Source organism: Rhinolophus sinicus, chromosome 14, assembly GCF_057876585.1.
Source record: "Rhinolophus sinicus isolate RSI-liver-muscle chromosome 14, RSI-T2T, whole genome shotgun sequence".
NCBI classification, from domain to species: Eukaryota; Metazoa; Chordata; class Mammalia; order Chiroptera; family Rhinolophidae; genus Rhinolophus; species Rhinolophus sinicus.
Genome location: NC_142514.1, coordinates 168410001 through 168432617, shown reverse-complemented (window position 1 = coordinate 168432617; position 22617 = coordinate 168410001).

Here is a 22617-nt window from a genome sequence, read left to right as displayed (position 1 = left end):
TTCTTCTATTCAGACACAATGTGAATTCTAGTATATTAGAAGCAGATAACTTGTCTGGTTTCACCGGTTCACAGCTAAAGAGGAATTTTACCTCAGGATGAGTGCATACCTCAAGTCTCCCACATGCATAATTTAGATAATACTTAGGTGAGGTTTTGAACTTAGAGTTAATGCTGAAATGGGTTAAAACTTTTGGAACTTTTGTGATAGGATGAATGTATTCTGTATGTGAGAAGGACCTAACTTGAGGGAGACCCGAGGGAGGGCTGAATTGTGTTCCCCTCAAAATTAGTATGTTGAAACCCTAACCCCCATTACTTCATAACGTGACCATTGACCATGTTTGGAAATGGAACTTTGCAGAGGCTAACTGAACCAAAATGAAGCCACTAAGGGGTGCCCTACTCCAATATGGCTGGTGTCCTTATGAAAAGAGGAAATTTGGACAAAGACATGTACAGAGAGAAGACATAGGAGAGCACAACCAGTACAGGCAAGGAACAATGCAGAAAGGCATCGTCCCTGCCCTTACACAACATATGATCTAGGTTAAAAGAAAAACAAATAATTTTTATTGAGTGGTGAGACAGGGGAAGAAAGCAAGATGATAGGAGAGCATAGACGTGGGAGGCGTAACCAGGTCCAGAAAAACAGAGAGACGTTATCACTAACACCCAAAGGATGACTGTGATTTTTGTCTTGTCAAAAACGAACAAAAAAATCATATTTAAATTCTGTACTAGATTGCAAAATGGTCACTATATACCTCTTATGAGAGATGGAATTCATCCACCCCTTAAATCACAGCTGGCTTTCTGTCTTGTTCTGACAAACAAATGTGGAGAAACTGATGTCAGGCAAGTTCTGAGCCAGCCCCATGAGGCCCGGCAGCTTCAATTCCTGCTTTACTTGGAACATGCCATGTAAACAAACCTGGACGGGGTGGCCAGATGAAGAACCAGAGACCACATGAAAAAAAAAATGCAGAGGTGCTCCATGTGACAACCAGCTGAGCTCTGAAATGCTATTCTCATCAGAATGACAATGGACCTCCAGATTTATAAGTGAGCTAAATGCAGACAACAAAAGAACTGCTCAGCTCAGTCCAGCCCAAACCACTGATCTATCAAATCGTGAGCTAAGTAAATAGTGGTTTCTTTCAGCCTCAAATTTTGGGGGGTAGTCTATCATGCAGTAAAAATTAACTGAACACAATTCCCTAGGATAAGAGAGACACTTAAAAGAATATGAGTATAGCAGAATTTTTATTTTTTTATTTTTTTTTCAGAGTGTAAGGGGGACAATGATAAGATGAAAGGAGAAGGGGTCCAGATGGTAGAGGGCTTAAAAAGACACATTAAACGTTTGGGTGGTATACCTTGGTGCAATGAGGAACTATTGATAACATTGGTGATTTAAAAAGAACATTCTAATTTAGTGCTGAACATAGGTGAGAGGAACACAAAAGCAGATATAAAGTGATGATTAGAAGGTCTCTGTGGTAGTCCGAACAAGGCTGCACTGATTGACAGCAGATGTGTGAGGCAGAGAAACTGACTACCGTGTTTCCCCGAAAATAAGACCTAACCAGAAAATAAGCCCTAGCATGATTTTTCAGGATGACATCCCTGGAACATAAGCCCTAATGCATCTTTCAGAGCAAAACTTAATATAAGACCTGGTCTTATTTTCGGGGAAACACAGTATGATAACAAGGTGTTGGTAACCATTACCGTGACAAGGATCACAGGATGGTAAAGGGGCTTATACCTGTATGGAAGATAGGGCCTCTGTTCTGAGTATATGGACTTTGATGAGCCTCCAAAACTGTATAGTGCCATTAGGCAACTGGGCACGTGAGTCTCCAACTCACGAGAGATATCAGATGTGGTATAGAAGACAAGAGAAGAAAGACATTGTAATGGAAAGAAAGGTCAACATGCCTTAGATCCCAACTCTGGAACCTGACATTCCTTGGCATGCATTCTGGCTCTGCAATGCACTAGATATAGCCTCAGTTTCTTCTTGTGAGGGAATGAATGAATTTTATACCCTCCCTGTAACCTTTGACACTTGATCTTGCACTTCTGACTGCTAAAGTAGGAGAGTTTGATTCCCTATATCTTGAATCTGGGCATGGCCATGTGACTTGTTTTGGTTATAAAAGAAGAAATTCAAAGTTTGAGCCGTAAGAGGCATACCATGGTTCCACTTCCACTGCTGCACTACCACCATGCCATGAGAGTAAGCCGGGACTGATGTGCTGGAGGATAAAAGACACATGGGCAGAGCCAGGTTTGCTCCATCGCCCCAGCCAACGTCAGTCTAGATGCTCCAGTGGTATGTGAATCTCTTAGATATGAAGCAGTCCACCCAAGGTTAGTGCAGTTGTACCCCAGCTTACCCCAGATACTTGAGCAATAAACGCTCATTGTTGTCTATCATTCAAGTTTTGTGGTTGCTTTTTACAAAGGATTATCATGGTGATAAACAACTAATATTAACCAATGTGATCTAAAAAGAATAGGATGTTGTGAAGAATAGAGAAGATGATTTTATATACAATATTTTAGTAGCGATTAAGAAGTCATCCTTGTTCAAAATGTAGGTAGATAGTAGTTGTGATACATGCTGCTTAATGCTGTGTACAACACATATTGGTTGACGAACAAAAGAACACTTAGAAAATACTATATCACAACTTCTGTTACGGCAATATCAATGAAGTGGTAATAGCAAATAAGGGAAAAAAAATCCAACGGTTTACTGAGCTTACAAAGCAAAGGCCAACTGTTTACTGTTCCTCCTTGTTTAATTCTTAAGAAAAAAAGTACAAAAAAACTTCATGGGGTTATGAAGTTACCAACCTACTTTACATCCAGTATGGGAAAAACAGATTATGAATATGATTTGGAAGGGCCACTTTCTCTAATTTTCAAACAAAATACCTCTTTTGACTCAGTATATGGTTCAAAAGGTATCGTTTATGTAGACATGGCCCCATCTGATGGATTTTATTATATCACCTTGAAAGGCTCCTCAAGAAGAGTTTGCATGGCATTGCATTTTTGCAACATTGCGATTTTCAAAACAGTATAAATTTTCTAATGTTTATTTAGGAATTTAAATTAATAGCTTTAATTATTTGGCAGAAACTCTAAAGGAGTGAATTTGAAATAAAGCAGATAAAAAAGCAAAGGGGCAAACTCCAGTCAAAAGAAAATGTTAGAATCCTTGCACCCACTCTAGATAATGTGGCTTTAGGGACTTTTCCCCCCTTTTCTTCACGCCTGTTTCTTCATCTTTAAATTCAAATATTAATACTATTTCTGTATAAAGTTCTTGTGAGGCATAAATGAAATGATACACATGAATGCTTTACAAAGTGCCTGGTGCACTGATGATTACTAATTTTGAGAAATAATTATGGTATGGATAATGAATAATGTCATTGTAAATAACTTGTAAAATAAAATTAGTATTCAATTTACTAATGGCGCGTGTTTAGTCAAAGATGTTAAAAAAATTAATATAAACAGTGGATGCATATGCATTCATTGTATAATAAAGCCTAACTCTTTAATTCTACTGAGGTAATAATTCAGGAGCATGGATACAGTATTAGGACTCAGGGATAAAGTGTTCAAGTTCCATATTTATTAGTATCTTTGTGACTTTGGTAATGTCCTATTACTTTTGTGATGAAGATTCAACTTTCTCTTCTATAACATAAAGCAGTTAGAATTCCAAAATTCTTTTCAGAGCCAACATGCTGTGATCCTGGCCAATTTTAAATTTGGTATTCAGAAAGAATACCAATCCTTCTAGTTTGCATTCAAAAGAGAGGAATAATAATAATAAGAAGAAGAATGCATGATTTAAAGGAGCTACGGAGGATACCTTGTACCTCCTTCTGACTTTGTCAGCCCATTGACTCTGATTTGGTTCAGACGGTACTTGATGTATAGCCAAGTCAGTTCAGAACTCCACGAAAGAACCTGCAGATTTTCAAAGGATTGTTGTTGAGTGCCTCAGTTATTTCCAAATCTATTATCAAAAGAGAAATAAAGCATAAAAATGGGCAACTCTTCTCCAATAGTTCTCAAATAGGAAAATGTGGAAGCTTCAGAGAGGCCCCAGGCAATGTTTTGCTCCACAGATTAAACTCTGAACATTAATGTAGTGCCAACACAATGAGGGGTTGGTGGTGGCATGGAGTTTGAACGGCAGAGCCAGCAGCATTCTTCTGATCTGCTGCCAAGAGATCTGCACGACGAATCTCCTTCTAGCTTGGGGAAGATTCTGAACTGAAATTGTGCCTAACTGGCAGTGAGGACTTCGATGGAGATGGAAGAACTAAGCAGGAAGAATTCAAAAGTAACTCTCCATGGCCTTGTTTGCTCTGGACAGATTCCTAGTGGGCTCAAATATGGTCCATAGCCAACTAGCAGGTGGCTGGTATCTTTCTGAGGAGGTGGAAACTGACCCAAAACATTTGTCTTTATTTTAGTGTGTACGTGTGTGTCTGTGTGTGTGTGTGCATATGTGTATAAAACCTGTATACTCCACACATTTCCATTTCTATGCATTACTCAGCCATATTACTAGTCTCTCTCTCTCTCTCTTGCTCTCTCTCTCTCTCTCTCTCTCTCTCTCTCCCCCCCCCCACAAACACACACACACAATTGGAAAGACAAAGTTACACTCTATTGCTAAAAATTTACTAAATCCTACCCTTAGCTTTTACCAAAAGTCATATTTGCCCATTCAAAATAAAGAAACATGTTTCATAGTCATAGTTTTTAGCTGTGGGTCCCCTTCTTTTGATATATTTTAAAAATTACTCTTAGTTGTTAGTCCTTTGCTCTTTTGTAACTTACATGGTCACCATTGTTGTTGTTATTTGGTTTCTCTATAACGGTCTGTTAACTCACAGTTTCTTTTTCCCTAAAAGTGGGAAGAGTAGTGGTAGGCAAGCTTTTTATCTCATTTAAGTAGTTCTAAATCTTCTCAAGTTTCAGAACCTCTATGTTTTAGCAGTATTCTTATGCCCCATTCCCTTCTTCAGGATTCTATGTCTTTTAAAATGTCACTGGGAGGAAAATGTCTTCCTGAAACTCGATGAGGGTCATTTCTAGAAAAATCATTGTTTGTTTGTATTGCATGACATGATTCTTTGAGTTGGTGGTTGTTTCCATTACAATGGCTACATAACAAAGAAATACCGGCATAAATAACAATAATTTTCCTATTCTCAGAAATTCTATGGATCCAGATATCACAAAAGGTAGCAGTGATGCTCTCTCTTCATGATGTTGGAGGACTCAGGTGAGAAAACCCAAAAGTGAGGGTGACACCTGGAGCCACTGAATCACCTGTAGGCTTGTTTATTCACAACTCTACAGACTGCTGGAAGCTCTCACCTCTTGACTTCAGTTTTCTTCTTCAATAATGTGGGTATTATTTTAGTATATAATTCAGTTGGTTGTAAATTTTATGTCAGTCAGTAGGTAATTGCATGTACATGTCACTCTACAAAATTATTTGATCAAGGAGATAAGAGTTTTATTTAATTCATGTACATAACTGTAAAATACCTTGGTACATAAAAGGTGCTCTTTGAATAGGTCATGTAGAAGAATACAGACAATGTTCTCATCAAGGTTTCCAGTATAAAGTAAAAGATTAAAAATATGGTTTGAAAACAACAACAACAAAAAAATCTGGCTTTGTTTATTAGGACATAATGGTTTTGTGCATTGGCACTGAAAATATGCGTAGACTGCCTAAATTCTAATCCCAGCTCCATTATTTGTAAGCATTAGACCTTGCCTCACTTTCCTTATTTGTAAAACAGCAATGATGAAAAAAAACAGTTTCTATTTCATGGAGTTATTGTGAGGTGGTGTCAATGCACCCAGTAAGTTGACAACATTTAAACTGCTAGACCAGAACTGGAGCCATTGCTAGATATCTTACAGTATGCTCTAGTATTGCAGCATAGGAAATGGGATTCTATGTGAAAAGGAATAAATCCTGGGAACTTGAGAGCAAGAAAGCTAACCCAGGAGATTGTATATAGGATGTTTAAAATATTTATTTCTCTACTTTTTGTACATATTGCTCTCAAATTCTTTCTTTGTACTTTATAAAGGGAATCTTTTTGAAGAACTTCTCTCAACTTGGCTATCAAAGATAAAAAAAGATATGTTTCAAGTGTTTAAAGAGAAAATGCCCTCCACACTTCTTCCTTTTTAATCCTTTTATATTAATCATGTTACAATAAGGAAAGTATCCCAGGAAGTGAAAATCCAAGCAGAACAGAACCAGAAGTAAATAGATAAGCCACTACTCTCCATTTGAAAATTGTTTTTTAGTGTTAACCTTGAGAATTCTAAGTTCAATTCTTTTAAACCAGATGAAATTTATTTCTAGCTTTGTACATTTAAGTCAAATCTATCACCTTCCCACCACCCCTATAAAAACTCTGCTTTCCATATTATAGTCAATTTTGGAGGTTGAGTTTAGAGAGGCATAAAGTAATCTACTTAAATGAACTGAAAAAAAAAAGATATAAAAATCTTAACCTTCCCAGAGACATTTCAATTTTAAATGAGGTGGTTTATTAATAGCAATAAATCTCTAGTTGATGAAACGTCAGGCTGAGTGATAAAAGAAAAATGGAGAAACTAAGATTTATTGAGAGTCCACTATATACCAACACTATATAACTGTTTTTAAAATAAGCATAATAGGGCGGCTGGTTGGCTCAGGGGTTGGAGCATGTTGCTCCAAAGACCAAGGTCGCCGTGTGACTCCCACATGGGCCAGTGAGTTGCGCCCTTCGCAACTAGATTGAAAACAACGACTTGTCATGGAGCTGATGGGTCCTGGATAAAACATACTGTTCCCCAATATTCCCCAATTTAAAAAATATAAGCATAATAAGTACATATTTTTTATTGAAAGATTTTTTTAAAGGCTCAGAGCAGTTACAACATTTGTCTAAGGCACATAGCTAATATAGTAAAGTACTCGAGACTGAACCATCATTTGCACAAAAGATTACCAGTACCATGTAACAATAGTCATAGCACCAACTACTGTTCCTTATTCTGAATCCCATGGTAATTGATTGGAACAATGCCAAGTAAAACTGAGTACATCAAAATTTATTATGTGAAAATATATTTTGATTGACAAAGGCCTACTAACTGTTTTGCAAATATAATGAGGGGTATACATTCTTAATAACATGAGTATGTTAAACAAATAGAAAATAGAGTCATTTTTATTGGTTCATAAAGTTATTTTTTTTTGGTCTTTCTGTCATGAGTAGGTTCGTTCCTATTTTATTGATTTATTGATTGATTTAGGTGGGGGCAGTTACTAACTTTCATTCAAAGATAGTAACTAGTAAATGTATTTTCTTATCTTTACAAACCTGTTGCCATCGTCATACTCTTTAATTACATGCCAGGACATACCGTGTTTCCCCGAAAATAAAACCCAGCCTGACAGTCAGCTCTAATGCATCTTTTGAAACAAAAATTAATATAAGACCCAGTCTCACTTTAATATAATATAAGACTGGGTCTTATATAAGACCAGGCATAATATAATGTAATATAACATAACATTAATATAATATAATATAATATAATATAATATAATATAATATAATACCAGGTCTTAAATTACTTTTTGCTCCAAAAGATGCATTAGAGCTGATGGTTCGGCTAGGTCTTATTTTCGGGGAAACACAGAACTAGGTCTGACAATTAAGTTTGAAACTCGTGGCAACGATGTGGCTAACCTTTTTTGATTCAGAGGGATTATTCATTATGAATATCTGCCAACTAGACAGTTAACCAAGTTTACTATTTGCAAATGCTGAAAAGGCTACATGAAATAGTTGGAGGACCTGATCTTTTTGCCAACAATTCATGGCTCTTGCATCACGACAATGCATCAGCTCACACAGCACTGTCTGTGAGGGAGTTTTTAGCCAGTAAACAAATAACTGTGTTAGAATACCCTCATTATTCAGACTTCTTTCTTTACCCAAAGATAAAGGAAATATTGAAAGAAGACATTTTGATGACATTCAGAACATCAAGTGTAATGCGACGACAGCTCTGATGGCCATTCCAGAAAAAGAGTTCCAAAATTGCTTGGATGGGTGGACTAGGCACTAGCGTCAGTGCATAGCTTCCCAAGGGGAGTACTTCAAAGGTGACCATAGTGATATTCAGCAATAAGGTATGTAGTACTTTGTCTAGGATGAGTTTGCGAACTTAATTGTCACACACGTGGTAATATTCATTTTCAGGATTTTCAAAGATATCTTTGTGTTATTGGCTTTGTTGCTATAGAAATAATGCTGGAGTTATCAACATTTCTCTTCCTGCTGCCTAGAATCCAGAGATATTTCTACTGACAGCCTCCTTCAGCCTCAAAAAGTGATTTCTGTAACCATAAAACATTTCCATATTTCCGATATGTAACAATCAAATACCTGAAAACACTAGTACATCGATACTGTGGAATGTTCACTTTCCTGTCATCTGACAGACATTTATTTTCTGGTTGTCAAAAGCTTTCATTTTCATTCCAAACATTGTGGCATTCAATGGTAGGAGCCAAATAGGGGAAAAAAATAGAGCTTTTTCCTCAAGAATGTTTTGTGATTACAAAGAAGTTCCTACAAAAAGTTTCTCTCACTAGGAGAGGCAAAGAAAGCTCAATAGCATATTAAATAAATAGAGAAATTCTGTCAAAGAAGACACTGCATAATAACTATCATTATTAAAATACCAAACTAAAAGTTTTCACACATTGTTTTACTCAATCAACACTGTGAGAAATTTCCTCAGAAAGACTGTTCTCTAGCTTCCAAGGTTTTGAAGATGGGGCACATCTCTTTATAGAGTGCAAAATTAACAGGTAATATTTTCTGGTATCTGGTACTCCCCTAAAAGTAAAGCTCATTAATATTTATCAATATATGATGATATTCTACCTGGTTCATTATCCTATGGCCTTGTTTCATTTGTGCTTATAGCTGTGAAATAACTTTTTTTTTTTTTTATCTTTTGCATCTATATATTGAAATTCCAAACGACAGGGCAGTTTCACTAAGTAAATGAAAAGTACCTGAACCCAGTAACAGATGTGGTACTTCCTACCAATTTATAAAAACATAGTAAAATAGACCTTGTTTATTTAGGAGGCTTCTCTTCCTCATTTGGTGTTGGTGTTTAACATTATCCCAATATTCAATAAATAATTCATTCTTTCCTCCATAGTAACTCACTTCATTGGATTTATTATTATTTCTATTCAGGGAAAGGCTCTGTCTTTTTTTATGAATCTGAGGCTAAGTTGGTATGTGTTCCAGGTACCAAATCTTTAAACGTAATAGTCTTTCAGCAGCATCCATGTCTTAGCGTCTGTGTTTATTACAAGGAATTTGTACTTTCTATGCCACCTACCTTCCAAGAGTGTTTCTCATAACATCTATCTCATTTTTATTGATTTTGTGGATCTCAAGAGAGGTATCAAATATTGCTTTCTGTAGCCTCTACCAGAAATGAATTTATGGCATTGCTAAGAGCAAAGAGACCCAGGCAACTGAATTTCTTCAATTAAGATTCATTTATTTATTCATTCATTCATTCATTTATTTATTTATTTATTTATTTATTTATTTAAACATTTGTAGGAAGCAAGGATTTTTTTTTCTTCTGTATTATTATCTGACTTGTCTAAAGATACATCAAATCCCAAAGCATAGTTAGCTATTCTCTGTCTCATCGTCAATAGATTGGGGCCATTTTATCTGTCTTGACAGTGGTATTAAGTCAGAAAAAAGGATCTACCTCCTTGGACTAAATTACCATATTGTCTGCTTTATCTGCTTAATTCTATTAAAATAATCTAATCAGTCCAGTGTCTAAAAATACAAAGGCATGGAATAATTCTAAACCCTTGACACCTGTAATAACTGTCTACTGAATTTAAAAGTTAAACTCTAGACACAAAAGGAAAGAGATCTTCTTAATACATGAACATCAATTATCTAATAAACTGTATTTGTTGAAATACGTATTTCTGCGTTGCTCATCTTACAGTCTCTAGTAAAACACTACAACGATCATCTCACATGATGAGAGCTGTCTAACATGAGCTGAGATGGTATTATAATAATACTGAGTTAGAGAGGAGAAATGGTACTTATCTGGTGTTAGTGCCATTCATTCCAGATGTTACCTTTAACCAAGAGCACTCAAAATTATATATTAATAGCTTCTAGTTTTCTTGAGCATTCATGGAAAACATAATCCTATAATATGATTAGTACATTTTGTAGAATATTGATGTTTTATTTTTAAAAATTGCTGTCATTATTTTGAATGGTTGGAAGAAGGAAATATAAAATAATACATAATGATGCATGGAAATTATTCTACTAACTTTTGATTGTTAAACTGTATTTGTGACTAGAATGATATCAATAAAAGGAACAGAGCAAGGAAAAATTTCAACACTGAAAAGCAGCATAATTTTACCTTTAAGATTCTAAGATCCCATATATATATATATATATATATATATATATATATATATATATATATATATACACACACACACATATATATATATATACATATAATGTATCTGTGTTGTCTATAACATAATCTCTATGTGATTTAGTCAGAATTGCCTATCATTTGAAATGACTTTTATTTCAAGGCCACCTAAATATGCTATTGTATGTCAATGAAAATATCAGACAATGCATGTCTATATCATTCAAACACTTTTTTCTTCTTATTCTTTTATATTTTTATTTAATAAATTTTGTACATACAATGTACAGCAATGAAGCAACCTAAGTGGACCATACTTAGGTTAAGAATTATTTCATTTTTCTTTCTTTATGTCTAGTTCTCTTTGCTGGGCAGAGTAGACTGGGGTCTACTCTGAATAAAACCTAAAGAATAAATTATAACTATACCTAAGGGGAGAGAACAATAAGTTTAGTTTCTACTTATCACTTTGAATAAACAATACTTGATATTTGTGAGCACTACTTTATTGCCCTGCACTTTCTGAAGCACTTTATACTATTTATAAATACACACACACACACACACACACAAACTCATCTATCCATCTATCTATCTATCTATCTATCTATCTATCTATCTATCTATCTATCATCATCTATGTACCTATCTATTATCATCATTATCATCTTTACTTGGATCTCTCTATACTCACACACTTGGACATATTTCTACATCTATATCTATCATTCTACATAATACATCTGTTCTAATCTCAGCCAAAAAGGTATGGCTGGCTGCAAGGTATATTATTTCTTGAACAAGTGACACAGAGAAGCAGAGATATTTAAAGTTCACCTAACAGAGGTAGTACTGGCATCTGTTCTTAATGAAGTTGGTGGCAGCAGAGACAAATTCTGTTGACATGGTAGTAAATACTTCTTTGTAGCAGTTAATTCAGAGGGCACATTGTAACAGGACTGATCCCATGGTGCAATGTGGTTTTGTTGTAGATTACCTAGCTACCTTTAAATCCCCATTTTTTAAACCTTATTTATCAGGGATCCAGTCCATTTTGTGAGTACCTGCTAACTTTGTTATTCTAACAAATACCTTTTGTGCTTGAGCTAATCAGAGTAAATTTCTATTGTCTGCAACAAGAACCCTTATGACACTATGAATTTGGTTTGGGAGTGGATTTTGGCAACAGTACCCACAAGAATTAGGAAGACAGTGAAAATCATATACATGTCCATACATACATACATACATACATACATACATACATACATACATAGTAAAAGGAAGCCAATGGCATGCTGAGGTGAAGCTACTAGTTAATGTGTCACTATGTCACCTAAAAGAAAGGCAAAGTTTAAGGAATTGAGCTACTTCTAACATAAAATAATATGAAGGACATGAGGGATTCAACAATTATTATTTGTAATACTACTTCTAATAGAATTGGACAGCTTATGAAGAGCACTGCAATCTGCAACCCCCGCATGTTCAGGTCAAATCACACACTGAAGCTCAGGGGGAGTCCATGAACATGGTGGGAACACTTTCATCACTTATAGGCAAAGGGTTGAAGGAGACTGAAGGGAAATTACCATATATTTCTGAAAATTGCCTAAATACATCAGTTCAATTCAGTATCACCAGATCTCTGATACGAATATTAAGGCACTTGACAGTCACAAGTAGGACTTGGGGTATTTTATATCAAATATATGGGAGGGCTTAAACACCAAGAGCAAGTTTGCCACTGCATAATGGCAAAAATCTAAAGAGTATTTATGGAAATGGATCAGTCCAATAAAAATGAAAAGAGTATAATTTTCAGATTATGTTGAATTTATTAATATAGATATGATCTTCAGAGGCTCTGGATTCAATATATTTACACATAACTGAAATTGCTATATATATATATAACATATATTACTCTATACATAATATATTACTCTATATTATATATATATATATATATATATATATATATATATATATATATATACATGTATGTATACACACACACACACACAGACACAGAGGGCACCAAAAAAATGTATTCACATTTTAAGAAAGAAAAAAACTGTATTAAAATTGTAATACTATACACTGATAACAAAAGATGAATACAAGTCAAGTGTATATGGCTTTTTGGTGTGTGTGTGTGTGTGTGTGTGTGTGTGTGTGTAAAATATACCATAGAAAAAGCTATAGTCGATTATTCCTAATGAGGAATTGATTTAAAAACAATTTCAAACATGCTTGGAACAAATAATAATAATAATAAACAGAAAGCCTCAGTAAATAAATGAAAATTCTCAGAAATAGAAATATAAAAAAGAAGCAAACGTCATGTTGAGTAAGAAAAATAAGATCACCAAAATTTAAAAAAAAAAAAAAAATAGTACATATATAAATATATCAATGATGGACTCAACAGTAGAATGAAGGGGACCAGGAGAGAGAACCAACTGTCAAATATTTACTAATACACCATGGAGGCAGATAATCTCATAAGCCATGGGATAGAAAGGTGTATCAAGCCAAGATGTTAAAATCTTGAGGCATTCCTACTTCTCAGGTAAAATGTAAAGCCAAAAGCAAAGGGAAAGAAATATAGTAAGTTAATACATTTAGGAGAGTTTCCTGGTAAGACAGAGGAGGCACACTATGTATATTCCAAGTTATGCAGTATTCTACATTGAATCTCTTTTTCATTGCTGCATCAAGCTTCCTTTCGGATGGTGAGCTTTCAAAAATCAGATTTAGAGATAAACAAAGTGATCTTGGCTGACTCAAGCTACTAGAAAAGACAAGTGTGCCTGGTCACAGCTATCACTCACTGATAAGCTGCTGAGAATTATGGCTTTTATCTTGTGTAAATTTGGCTGACATATGGAACCAAATAGTGTGTCACAAAAATGTAGATGACTTAAAATATTGTTTCTCTCAGGAATATTGATGACTCAGGAATATTTCATGCTTATTCGATTCTTCTATCACTTTCTATCAATTACATTTGTTCCATCCTTTGGCCTATGTTCAATATACTTATCCATGTATTCCATACACATCTGACATGTATCACAGGTGAGTGGAAGGACAAATAAAAATTTAATAAGAAGAAGCTTAATTTTCAATGTTGAAAATAAGGGAAGATATTCCCCTCCCCTCTTTTTCCTTAGCGCATGTATTTTGAGAAAGTTCTAAATGCTTTCTCCTCTCTTTTAAATGTATATAAATCCTTTCAAAAACCAAGTAAATCTTTTGTCACCTGATGACCCAAGAATGTCTTTCTTTCTTTTTTGTTTATTTATTTATTTATTCTATTTCATTATTATTTTTTTTTTAAGGTTTATTGGGGTGACAATTGTTAGTAAAGTTACATAGATTTCAGGTGTACAAAAGAATGTCTTTTTTGAGAACCTGGGAACCATTACTCTGAAATGTAAACATCAGGGAACATAGCACCACAGGTGTCCTAGTTTCCATAAGAAGGTAGAAACCTAACTTCCATGGTGTCTTTGCTCCAAGTTCCAAAAAACTACTTATGATCATAAAGATATGAGAAGTATATTTCTCCTCAGGATAAAGCCCATTAGCTAATAGATGGTCACCCCAATTACAAGGTAAATTGAGGATGCTGCTGGCAGATCCTCTGTCTTGAAGCCTATGTATTGTTTATTTTGAAAAAATGTTTGCCAGAGGGTAACGGGGGCGGGGGGGTGGGGGGTGGGAGATGAGGGTAAGGGGGATCGAATATATGGTGATGGAAGGAGAACTGACTCTGGGTGATGAACACACAATGGGATTTATAGATGATGTAATACAGAATTGTACACCTGAAATCTATGTAATTTTACTAACAATTGTCACCCCAATAAATTTAATAAAATTAAAAAAATAAATAAATAAAAAAAATGTATGTGATGGGTCGTATCTGCTTGGCTATATAAAAGGATGAGATTTCTTTCTGTCTGTGTAATCTCTTAGCAAATGGCCTGTGATGTTGATTGCATTCTGGTTTAATGTTTAGTCAATAACCTAACCGTTTCCTTTCTCTACTATCTGTATGGAAATGATTTCTGGGTTGAGAAAAGATTTTGTTTTTAATCATGTTTCCTCAATATTACTAACTTGCTATCTGTACCTACCACATCTGATGATTTTGGTCTATTTCTCATGAATTATTTATTTAATTATTATCCTTACTAAACACATCCTATGAGTTTTTCCTATTGTTCTAGTTAGTTGATTTTCTTGTTCTCCATAACAGATTCAAATATTCTCAAATAGTCCAACAAAAGCAATTTATACCTCTCACTTCTGAAAACACAGTGGTGGCTACTGTGAAACAGACTAAGAAGGACATGGCAATTTCACATCTTTAATCCAGCCATTTTGAGACCAGGAGTTGAAAACGTAAACCCTAAGATGCATATGTGTGTTCTCTCTCCACCTACAGGGGGAAAATAGTTTCACCAGGACTAAAAACATATAAGCCCTTCTGGGTAATTGCAGACATACAAGCAGAGGGGACACTTGTGAGAAGGTTGAATGTCCTGCAATGAACCAAAAGAGGGAGCTTGTAGACATTATTATATTTTTCTAAATATTCATGTAATTTAATTTTTCTACTAATAGAGTGACCCCTGAAATAAAAATAAGTATCTCATTTTAAAAATGTTGTCAGAATAGAAAAGCATTGGAAAGGCACTGGCTCACAACATGACACCACCATTTAAATTTAGCTTGATGTGGAATCACTTTAATTCCATGAATTTTTCAGATTGTCCAGTACATAGCTGATAATATGACTATTTTCATATACATTGTATTAATGCTATTAAATGCCTTGCCACACCCTTGTACAATCTATATACCTTAAGTGCTATAGTTTTTCTGACCAGAAAAATAAATAAATAAATAAATAAACTAAAGGCAGAAATATTCAGTGCTCCCCTACCCCCATCACACCAAAGAAAGGACTGCAATCAGTAATTTTCATTCCTGCCTTTTGTGAGACAAATCAAAGAGTAATCAGAAAACAACAGAATCTGAGAGGAGGCAGAAAACTAGAACACTTTAGCAGGAGGTATTAAGTTAATCTACATAACAAAGAGATGGGATAATGAGAGAAGTAGGAAGCCTGAGGAGCCCCATTTCATAGAGATTGTAGAGGAGGTTGGGGTAAGGGTGGTGATAGGGGCCAGTAACAGAGAAAGTCTAGAGAATAAAAGGTTCGAGGAAATTGAGACAAGGAAAAAAGTATTGTTGGGATTATCTCTAGGATTCTCCCTGTAATGATGTTTAAAGGGTATACATAAATAATGGAAGAATTTTTAGAATTAGGTTTTTTATTTTTTATTTTTTTGCTTTAGAGAAGTGTTTTGTGAATATGATAATATTTAGAGATTAAGCCATGTAGGGCCAGCTTCAATAGTTTCACCATAGAAAAGGCAAGTAATAGTCAGGTACACTTCAGGTTAACACCCTCCTCTACACCAGCCTGAGTCAAATATTTGAACTATAGGAAGTGGAAATAGGTCTTTGATTATGAGGAATTGTGATTATTACAATAATTCAACGTTTTAGCAGTCTTTTGAAAACAATGCAGAATTCACAGTTGTAAATCATGGGATATGTGTTATTTGAAAATGGATGTGCCAAGCAGATAATTCAATTCATTCAGTAATGCATAAACTCACTACATGTAGGGAAAAAGCAAAACAAAACAACAAAACACACACCACAAACAAAAACATAAAAAATAAGTAGGCAAGGAAATAATTTTCACTCGCTGTTTATTGGCAAATTAAAGTCTCCTTTGTACCTATAGAAATGTGATACCAGACTTATTAAAGCTAACTTGAGACCAATGCTGGGTGCTGCTATTGCCTATATTATCAGCAGGGGACAAGAGCAATGTTAATAGACCTATGGGAAAGGAAGCTTTGGGACTGCTGGCATAGGAACCAGCAATAGAAAACCTGAGAACTTGCAGGCAAAGAATGATCTAGGCTCCAAATAAAGTGATTTGGAATTATGGTTATGTATGCCTCAAAAATACAGGAGAAAAGATAAGTTCAGGGGTGAAAGACATTGCTAGCTTGTGAAAGTTTACTCTGACTCCCACACAGGCCAATTTTGACCAAAATCCATAAAGTCTGACATTTATGTATATGGACAGAACAAGTATCTGACAGGGTGGACAGTGACTGGAATTCATATTCTGATTTCAATACAGCATGCCAGTGACACAGGGAAAATTGTTCTGTCTTTATTCTCCAAATAGAAGAACTACACTAGTGGGCTATCTGCCAGCAAGCCATGGAATGAAGCTTCCAACCTTGAAGTACTTAAGCTAAAATTACACAAGGATGATATACAGTCAGAAATAATAAATAATATCGTAATAAACAATAATGCCTATCCTAAAAGGCAACCAAATTCTCAATGCCAGTAAGTTCTAACCTTGGACAGGGAAAGTGTTAGGCAGATAATGCTCACCATGCCTAAAGCTCACCAACATAGGATCAGAACCCACAAATAATATAATGCAAACCATAGATATCTGTGGGACTTACAAAGTTGAGAGTCTCGATTTGTCAATAATACCTTAATAAATCTGGGGGATGAAAAAGAGATTCGAAGTCTCTAGACATGGCTCCATATATAAGATATGCCTACTTCCTCAAGATAGGAAAAAAAGACTACAGAAACCAGTATGCAGATTCCCTAAACCAATTACATAATCACAAGACCCTTCCTGAGGCAACGTTTAAAATTCAGGCCGGAAGTTGTGTTCTTAATTTATTACCAGAAGATTGGGTCAATATCATCAGACATTGGGTGATAATGTCTTCTGTAGTCATTCAGTTACTTATTTCCTTATTCTTTTCTGATATGTGGGTAGGTAAAACCTTGAAATTTCAAAGATCAGTTTCAAACTTACTTTGACTATAGTAAAGATAAAAGTTTAGGATTCGCTTATTCCTCATTTCCTCTCCGTGGCAAAGATATTGTTGGCTATTAAATCCTCAGACTGATAAATCCTCAGCTTTTAGTCAAAGGAAAGTTACTTATTCTTCTATAGCATGATTTATTAGAGGAGACTATAATGGAATCAGCCAGTTTCCACCTGAAAGCATCAGCAGAGATGAGAAGGAGGAGAAAGAAAAGGAGGAAGAGGAAGAAGAAGAAGGAAAAAAGGTGGAGAAAAAGAAGAAAAAGAAGGGAGAGGAACAAGTGAAAGGATAAAGAGTCTTATTGGATGTTACCTTGACAGTGTGGTTGGAGAGTATGGATGTGTATAGAGATTGATAAAGACTAACTGGGAATATGTAATAGGATACAGTCAATAAAATTATTATTGGATAGGTTAAGAGACACGAGTGATCTCAGAAATCAAAGATAATATTGAAACTGTAAGAATACATGTCTTCCCATCCCTCCCTCAGACACTGCTTAAAGAGAATTTTGGTCAACATACACAATGAAGAAATAAATGAAAAACGGCGTGCGGAAGCAAGTGCAACACTGTGTGCTGAGGGCAGAGAGTGAGGTTTGAATGATAGGCGATTGGTGATTAAGAGGTTCTAGAAAACATGGATGGTGAGAAAAATGGAAAAAGATAAAAGTGACTGGAAAAAAAGAGACTATGAGAATCATTGCGGAGCTTTCAAATTGAATCCCATTTAAGAGACAAAATAAAGGATGGACTTATTTTGTTGCATTGTATTTCAACACAACAGAAATGTTGCACAAGTATGGCTCATGACAAGATCAAAATGTAACTTCACTCTTTTGGTTTTCACTGTTCCCACTAACTTCATTCAGTGGGGTAAAGTTCCCCCCCCCACACACACACACACACATCAGATAAAAACTTTAAAAAACCCATGCACTTGGTGCAAGAAAATGACAGACTAATAGTTACTTTGTCATAGATATAGTCTCTCTCTCTCTCTCTCTCTCTCTCTCTCTCTCTCTATATATATATATATATATATATATATATATATATATATAGTGCCAAAAAATGTATACACATTTTAAAAAGGGAAAACTGTACTAAAATCATACTACTCAATATATACCAATAACAAAAAATGAATACAAGTCACGTGTGACTTCTGTAATTACAAGAGGTACTCAAAGTGGTTACCATCAGTATCCAGACACTTCTGATTACCAAGAACTACTGCTTGAGCAACGTTGACCAAAGTGTCCACTTGTATACATCTTTTTGGCACCCCCGGAATATATATATATATATATATATATATATATATATATATATATATATATATATATATATATATATATAATGCAAGTTGATTTAACAGTAAATTGTCCTTCCCACAGCTTAAAGCTGATACCAAATTTAAAACTAATAGCGGGAAAATGACAAGTACCCAGAAAATTGGATTCTTCCTTGTTCCTCTGACTCATTTTTCTCCTCCTCTCCTCCATCTGGCTTACTAGCCAATTGTAAACCCTTCTGAGTCAAATATGATAGCTAAGGAGGGAAGAGTAATAAGAGCATAGTAAAGTTTTTAATCTGTTTCATCTCAAAATTTGATTTGTACTCTGGAAGTGGCTAATATTTAACTGTGATTCTCACTGGGCACGAATACTGGGTCCTCTTTCCTGGGCAGAATATCTGTTCCAGTAGGTCACCTGTTGTTTTTTTAACTCCCAATAATTCAATATTCATGTCCAGCTTCTGGATTCTGGGTTCCCTCACCTCTCTTGGCAGCCTTTTTATGGAGGAAGAAAAATGTCTCTGATTCTTTCTTTATTGTGACTATACACTAATACATACTTTGCCCCCAACAAATTCATCCTATCACAACTCCCTCTTTTCTGCAGCCATCCTTGTTTTGTCAGAATGGGTCAGGTACCAGTACTCTATTAGTCTCAGCTGCAGAAATTCTTCCATCACCAAGATAGAAGCAAAAGAGTCAGCCTCCTCCATTCCTCCCATAGGAAGTAAGATGAGGACGTAACAGCCAACCACTCTTTTCAGAAGGATATCTTCAACTCCAACCCATTTGTATAGCCTTGTTTTGTCTGAGGGTCCAAAACTCATAGCATCAATTTTGATAAATTTCCTTTATACATTTTACACATGGGGGCAGATTTTTCTATTTTTGAGACTTGTTTATAATTTCAATTAATATGTGGTTACATATTTTTGTTTCATGTCTCAGGTGGGAATCATTCAAATTATGTTGCTTGAATATTCCACGAAGCTATACTTAATGATCAGGTTGAACTGTATAGAGCACCATCCATTTAATACTAAAATTTTATACAGCAAAACAGAAGTATTATTATATCTATCAAAGAAGTTAAGGAATGTAAGGCCAGAGAGGTAAAAATGACTTGACCAAAGTCAAACAGCTAGAAAGTTTGAGGTACAAAATTCAATAATGAAAACTACTGCTGCAAATGACTGATTCCTAGTAGAGTGATGTTTTTATTACACTACACCAAAATGTGGAAGAATTTCAGAAGTTAATAGTTCTACTTCCGTGAAGAATAGGTCAATGGTTGCAGACAGATTTGAGAAAATGTAATAATGGGTAGTGTCTTGACCATTCTGTAATCTTACATCATCCACCTTTATTTTTAGAGTTGATCAGAATTTTTTCTAGGGAAATACTGATAATAAATATTGAAAGGAAATTTCAGTTTATGTAGCATTTGCTCTCCAGGACCATGGGACGCTGTAATACATGATAGAATATGAAGCAATTCTTCCTTTCCTCTATGTCCATTACACTAAACGGTTCACGGAGCCTTTTAAGACAGGGACTTATCTAATTTGATCTATACAACTTTGATTTAAATTTTCATGATTTATCTGAATAGTAGAAAAAGTGACAGCTAGAGCAATGGATCTTTTCCGTAGTAATTTCATTTTTTTCTTATTTTGCTTCACAAATGGAAGTAAAGAAAAAATATACAGGGAAAAAGTAAATGCTTAGCTCAAAAAGCTGGTCTTTCAAGTAAACATGTCTTTTTCCTCTACCTTATCTTCTAAAATTAAGTGATTTGAAGGAAGAGTTGCAGAAGAGTGTCAGCTCCTTGTTCAATATAAATAATATATTTCCACGAGACTAAGCAGGAATATGAAAGACTCACAGGAATGTATATGGAAGAAGCCAAAATAAATTAAAAATCTGACAGCATTTCCCTGAGTCAGAAATTCATTTCCATATTAAGGTTGAAAAATCGGGCCTTCGTATTCTAACAATCCAAATATACTTCCTACATCAGAAAATACTAGAAGATATGAAGTTAGTGAGCCCGCAAGTGATCTCTGTATGAAGTTACTGTTTCTATTCATCTTTTACTCTTCTAAATAAACCAGCCCTGAGACTTTAATCTCAGTGGACAGTAGATTGTCAAAGAAATGGATTTAACAGTAGGGGTGCAAAAGGAGGAAGGAACTACACTGATGTAAAAAGTCTTTGAAGATGTCTTAGCATGACAGTAGGATCTTGCCACACAAAATTTGATTTCAAAGTGTTTAAATTAAGTTCAAATAAAATAAAGGCTCATGTATCTTAAAATCATATTCTGTTAAAGGAGAGACTAGTATAGTAACAGAATCTATTCATACTTACATTTTATAAAAGGCAATGACATTTTATTGTGAATTTCTATAAAACCTTGTCTAGGATTTTCAATGCGCCTGTGATTAATTGGATATGTAGTACATGGCAGTTAAGAAACAATTTCCCTATATACTGTAATCCTTCATTTCCCAAGGAACAAGAAAGCTATTATCAACACAACTCTATGATACAAAGAATGTGGGTTTTGTTTTTGTTTTCGTTTTTGCTTTTCCACAGTAGACCTGGATTGTGTATATTTAGGGGATAGGTAATTATTTCTGTATACTTTGAGAAACATTTATTATATATGTACCTGAAAGCCCATAAAACTATGAACATATATGCAGCTGATCCTCATTATTAATGAATTCCACATTTGTGAATTCTCTTGGTAGCTAAAACTTATGTTTAACCCCCAAATTAATACCCATGGTGCTTTCAAAGTCATTTGGGAACATGTACGTGTGCATATCCAAAACAATTTGACTTGCACCAGGCACACATTCTCAGCTGAGGTCTAACAAGGCATTTATACTGAAAATGAGTCCTTTTTCATTTATTTGGTGCCACATCTTTACATTTTTGTGCTGTGTGTGTGTATGTGTGTGATTTTACTGTTTAAAATGGCCTTTAAGTGTAGTATTAAAGAGTTGTCTAGTGTTCCAAAGGACAAGAAGCTATGAGGTGCCTTATCAAAAAAATGTTTGTGTTAGTTAAGCTGCATTTAGGTATGAGTTACAGTGTTATTGGCTATGATTTCAATGCTAATGATTTAACAGTATATAATAAAGTGTCTTCAAACAGAAATACCCAGAAAACAAGGTTATGAATTGATTTGTTGATGAAAATGTGACCAAAGGCTCATTGCTACCTAAGCTTGATTTTTTTTCTAGAAGAAATGGTGCAGTATTCATTCACCATTTCAGTGTCAGTGTCAACTTCATAGAGCATAATGATCTTTAGTCAGCTTGAGCTGCTAACAAAATACCATATATTGGGTCACTTATAAACAACAGAAATTTACTTCCTCATAGTTCTGGAGTACAAAAGTCAGAGATCAGGGTACAGGCATAGTCTGGTTCTGGTGAGAGCCATATTCTGGGTTGCAGACATTGGTCTTCTCTGTGTCTTCACATGGTGGAATGGTGGAAGGGGAAAGAGAACTCTCTGGGCCTCATTTATAAGGGCACTCATCCCAGTCATAAGGGCTCCACTCTCATGGCTTAATCACCTCCCAAAGGCTCTACATCCTAACACACTGGGCAGTTAGGATTTCAACATATGAATTTGCGGGGACAGAAACATCAAGCCATATCAATAACTAACCCAAAAAATAAGAATAGACTGTGTGTGTGTGTGTGTGTGTGTGTGTGTGTGTGTGTGTGTGTGTGTGTGAATGGTGA